This window comes from Spea bombifrons, chromosome 3, assembly GCF_027358695.1.
Source record: "Spea bombifrons isolate aSpeBom1 chromosome 3, aSpeBom1.2.pri, whole genome shotgun sequence".
Taxonomy (NCBI): Eukaryota; Metazoa; Chordata; class Amphibia; order Anura; family Pelobatidae; genus Spea; species Spea bombifrons.
Genome location: NC_071089.1, coordinates 69,470,723 through 69,476,722, shown reverse-complemented (window position 1 = coordinate 69,476,722; position 6,000 = coordinate 69,470,723).

Genomic DNA, 6,000 nt, shown 5'->3' with positions numbered 1-6,000 from the left:
TCACAGAACTACAAAACCCCACCCTTTCTATTGTTTTATATACAGGTGTATATGTGTGTATATATATATATATATATATATATATATATATATATATATACTATATTTTATAATGTTCATCACTTTTTCCCCCACGTTATATCAAGTCTCTCACATTTTTTTTAACCATATTGATAAAAGTATAACTCCCTATTTTTATGTTAAATGCATATTGGAGTCCATTGTAGTTTACTGCAGGTTCTGACATCATTTAATTGTTGATGTTAGAAGAAAAAACCTTGGGTGCCTGAACTGAAAGTACAGTACATACCTTAATATACAGTATCTCACAAAAGTGAGTACCCCCTCACATTTTTGTAAGTATTTTGTTATATCTTTTCATGTGACAACACTGAAGAAATTACCCTCTGCTACAATGTAAAGTAGTGAGTGTACAGCCTGTATAACAGTGTAAATTTGCTGTCTAAACCTTACCTGGTTGCCGCCCCACACAAGCTTGACACCATCTGAACCAAATACGTTTATCTTGGTATCACTGGACGCAGGCCCGGACTGGGACAAAAAAATAGGCCCGGGCATTTAAGCCAGAGCAGCCCATTTTTATTTTTAACTTTATTTAACATCCTCCATGTTAAATAAAGTTAAGCCCTGTGCGGCCGCACACCCGTAAGGCCGGCCCTGGTGGGGGCTTCCCGGCCCCTTAGAGTGGCGGACCCGGTCGCAGTTGCGGCGGGCTTAAGGGGCAGGTGCCCCTTATGCCCTGCGTTAATGAGGCCGCATAGGCCCAATCAGTCCGGTCCTGACTGGGCCTATTTTAAGGTAGGAGCCTAGAGCTGCAGAAGGAGGGTAAATCCTTCCAGGTGCTGTTGATTGGGTCACCAAACCTAATCCAGGAATGTTATCTCGTGGTGTACCGTTTTCAATTAAAGAAATACATTTATAGAAGCTCTGTTTTTTGAGAATACTTTTATTGAGTGATTATGCTTGAATTGATTCCTGGATTAATGTTGAAAGTAAGCTATTACTATAGCAAAACAGCTAATGTAAATGAAAGAAGTGAACAGACTATAGAAAAATACCACTATGACAGAAGTACAGAGAAGCTAATTTACTAAAGGGCACAAGTGCAAATAGTTGCCAAAATTAACGTTTAAGATTGCTCTTCAGCTAATCACCAAGTAATTTAGTTTTTTTTTGTCATGTCATCCACGAACCATTTAACAAACATTGCCTGCGCTTATCTTTAGGTAGAGACAAGCTATACTTCATGAAATGGTTATAAGCCAATTTTCAAACAATTTCCAAACAGTGAGAAAGATTATTCAAAAGTAGAAAACATTCAAGACAGTTGCCAATCTTCCCAGGAGTGGACATCCCAAAGACTGTGCAATGCTTAGAGGAGTTGCAAAAAAACCCAAAAGTTACATCTCAAACTCTACAGGCCTCAGTTAGCATGTTAAATGTTAAAGTTCATGACAGTACAATTAGAAAAGACTGAACAAGTATGAATTGTTTGAAAGGGTTGCCAGGAGAAAATCTCCTCTCTCTAAAAAGAACATGTCAGAACAGCTTAGGTTTGCAATGTTGCATCTGAACAAACCACAAGACTTCTGGGACAATGTCCTTTGGACAGACAAGACCAAAGTGGAGATGTTTGGCCATAATGCACAGCGCCATGTGTGGCGCAAACCAAACACAGCATATCAGCACAAAAACCTCATACCCACTGTTAAGCACTGTGGTGGAGGGGTGATGGTTTGGGCTTGGGTACCTTGCAGTCATTAAGTCGACCATGAACTCCTCTGTACACCAAATTGTTTTAGAGTCAAATGTGAGGCCATCTGTCTGACAGATAAAACTTGGCCAAAATTGGGTCATGCAGCAGGATAATGATCCCAAGCACACCAGCAAATGTACAACAGAATGGCTGAAAAAGAAAGGAATCAAGGTGTTGCAGTTGCCCAGTCAAAGTCCAAACCTCAACCCAAACAAATGCCCGCAAACCTCAATGAACTGAAGCAACGTTGTAAAAGGAGAGTGGGCCAACATTCCTCCACAATGATGTGAGAGATTGGTAAAGCCATACAGAAAATGATTACTTCAAGTTATTGCTGCTAATGTTGATTCTACAAGCTATTGAATCATAAGGTGTAGTTTTTCATACATTGCTTCTCCATTTTTGCTTTATTTTTGTTGAATAAATCATGACACGGTATAATATTTGATGTGTTATTGTTCATCTAAGGTAATTTTTATCATACTTTAAGGAATGCTGCAGCCAGAATTTAAATGATACATCATTGTATTTTGTTTCAGTTTATTTTGCTTAAGTACATTGTCTTTTTGTGTGCAGGATATCAGTGGGAGTTTAACTTGGATGCTTGCAAGTGGCTTCTGCTCAGATTGGAAGATTAATGCCTATTAATTTCAAAACACAAACATGCGAGTTGGGAGTAATGTTGCATAGCACAGGTAGAGAACTTGTGTGTCAACAGCTTCAACAGAAGTATGCAAGGAAGGCACAAAATGACACATATGTCCCATTATTCACTTCAGCAACAACATTCCATTATTGCTCACTTTAGGGTTGTTCTGTTTTAGTTGTCTTGATATTTTCAAGATACTTCATTAGGCAAAGTATACAATTTTTTTTTCTTATTAGGATTTTGCAGTCTAATTACCATGCTGTACAGCGGGATGGCTCTGTCAATATGATATCACTATGTAAGCAGAATGTTAATGTAAGATGACATTCTGTTAAGTTGCACATTCAAGTTGGAAGGATTGTGGAGTCCTGGGGCTAAAAGCTTTGTAAAAAATAAATTTTAAAAGTACACACCAGATTATTAATATTATTGTTAGTAATGTCAAAAGACCTGTTCCAATTATAAATCTCAAAGATTTAGTCTCCATCGTCCATTAACTGTTGGGGATGACACATAGCTCTTTGTACATGCTAAAGTACACATTCTAAGGCTAAATCTCATTACATCAAGGTTAGCACAAATATTGTGGCAAAGCAGGAGGCTGTGATTTATGATCTCTGACAATGTATCCCTGCTTTTGTGTATAGTTTGAGTAGTATGTCAAAAACAGAAATGCTTAAGACAACATAAAAGCTAATAATGATGGCTTTTATTTAATATCTAAAGGGCTGTCTGCTTGTAAATGCTTACACTACGGATCCACATAAAAACAAAACACAAACAAGAGACTTCAAAGACTAAAAAAGATTTTGGCATAACACTCACATGTGACTTAAATCTTACTAGGGAATATATCTATTACAAACATGAGATTAGCCAGTCCAAGGCAATACTCCATATCCTATTATAACGTGTCAGACAGGCTGATTTTAGCATTTTCTTTTTACTAAAGATTGAAAAGCATAATTATTGGCAATATTGAGATAAGTCAAATCAACAACAGTTTTTCCTCAACATAGTTATCTAGCAAAATAAGCATGGCATGGGAAATGACCTTGGCAGGCTAGAGTATTTCAAATGATATGGATGCATGGTTGGCTTTTTCTCTAAGCCAACTCACGGTCTCTCAAAAAGAACCCACTAGTGCAGAGTGCAATTTACATAAAGCTAATCTTTTTGAGTTTAAGATGGAGTTTATGGTGTTTCTACTTCCTACTAAATGTATCACTGGAGGAGGCCAAAAACAGATAGAATGGAGATGCAGTATAACTTAACTTGACAGTTCATTTCTATTATTTAATGCTTATTGATTTTCTTTTATTAAATAAACCACCCACCACTTACAGTGTTTTAGCTCTCCATGATGGGGATAATAGGAGCACAGAAGAGAATTTAACTCCTTAACTGCAAAGGGGATTGGACAATTCAATTCCACATAACATATCCTATGATTCGAAAATGCTTGTTATTCCATGTGTAAGCAGGAATAACCTGGATAAATTGTCTCAAGTGTATCTTGAAAAAAGTAACAGTATACAGTTAATATGAATAATTAATTTCTTTTACCATAGGAGCAGAATTTTGCAATGTTTTATTATGTATTAATGTATTGATGATTGATTGATCAATTGATTGAATGTAGCTGTGGAACTAAAAGCTTAATATGTAGACATAAAGTATTTTGGAAGCGATAACATTTGTTAATGCTAGAGCATTTGGTAGTTAATGCGGCACATTTTCATGGTCAGTTCTTAGATGTGTTACATAAGCACTATAAATCTTTTTACCATTTGGAGTGCAGAAAAGAAAACATGCGTATGATTTTATTCTTACATCTCAGACTTCTCAACCATGTCCGTCAAAGATGTGTTTCCCTAAGCACTGACACAATTCACACATTAGCTTATACAAACTGTGATGAACATCCTAGCGCTCACTTTAACCTACAACAACTCTTCCACATGTCGCTGGGTCATGCAGAGCTTGATAAATACTGACAGATGCTTACCACATTGTGCATAGGATCTGTCAGCAGGCCTTCCTCTGCTCTGAAAACATCTGAATGAGGAATAAAAAGAATGCTATTTAATAATGTACATAAAATATTTGATCCCCTGCTGATTTTGTACGTTTGCCCACTGACAAAGACATGATCAGTCTAATTTTAATGGTAGGTTTATTTGAACAGTGAGAAACAGAACAACAACAAAAAAATCTAATAAATTATTGACCCCTTTGCAAAACATGACTTAGTACTTGGTGGCAAAACTCTTGTTGGCAATCACAGAGGTCAGATATTTCTTGTAGGTGGCCACCAGGTTTGTACACACCTCAGGGGGGATTTTTTTTTGTTCCACTCCTCTTTGCAGATCCTCTCCAAGTCATTAAGGTTTCGAGGCTGACATTTGGCAACTCGACCTTCAGCTCCCTCCACAGATTTTCTGTGGGATTAAGGTCTGGAGACTAGATAGGCTTCTCCAGGACCTTAATGTGCTTCTTCTTCTTCACACTCCTTTGTTGCCTTGGCCGTATGTGAGGGAAGGAGGTTCCCACCCTAGATTTCACGGAATATGCCCCCATCCATTGTCCTTTTGATGTGGTGAAGTTGTCCCCTTAGCAGAAAAACACCCCCAAAGCATAATGTTTCCACCTCCATGTTTTACGGAGGGGATGGTGTTCTTGGGGTCATAGGAAGCATTCCCCCCCCTCCAAACATGGCGAGTTGAGTTGATGCCAAATTTTGGTCTCATCTGACTACAACACTTTTACCCAGTTCTTCTCTGAGTCATTCAGATATTCATTGGCAAACTTCAAACAGGCCTGTACATGTGCTTTCTTGAGCAGGGGGACCTTACGGGCGCTGCAGGATTTCAGTCCTTCACGGTGTGTTACTAATTGTTTTCTTGGTGACTATGGTCCCAGTTGCCTTGAGATCATTGACAAGATCCTCTCGTGTAGTTCTGGCTGATTCCTCGCCATTTCTTCATGATCATTGAAATTCCACGAGGTGAGATCTTACATGTAGGGCTTTTTTGAAATTATAATATAATATCATTATGGTATGTGTCTTCCTCAACCTCGGATTCTCTACCAGAGGCCTGGGAGTTTGAGGGTTTTGCGCAGTATCTTAGCTGTTCATAGCACTGTACTCTTCTGGACAGAGTGTTCTCATGTCTTTCCTGGAATCTGTTGGAGCATCTCTCCCAGCTTAGGAATCACTGCCCCTAGCACCCCCCGAGTCCCACAGGATCTTTGCCCTGCTATTCTCCACAACCATCTGTGGAATATCCTATTTGGACTTGGGAGGGTTGAACCCATACTCAGATATTCCTGTACACAATGCTAACGAATTGGTTGTGCCGTTAGTGTACACTGTTCTTGCAAGCATCTTACACCCTACACTATGTGTTGGGCTGTCTCAGAAGACTCTCTAGATTGCCTGCCTGGTGCAGTAGATGCCTGCCTCTATGGATCTGGGCCTTAGTGCCGCTCTTGTGCTGCCATTATCAGTGCCTCAGTCCTGTCTTTGATTGCAGCTCTGTCCAGCCACTGGAAAGTTTTTCCACTGGTCAGC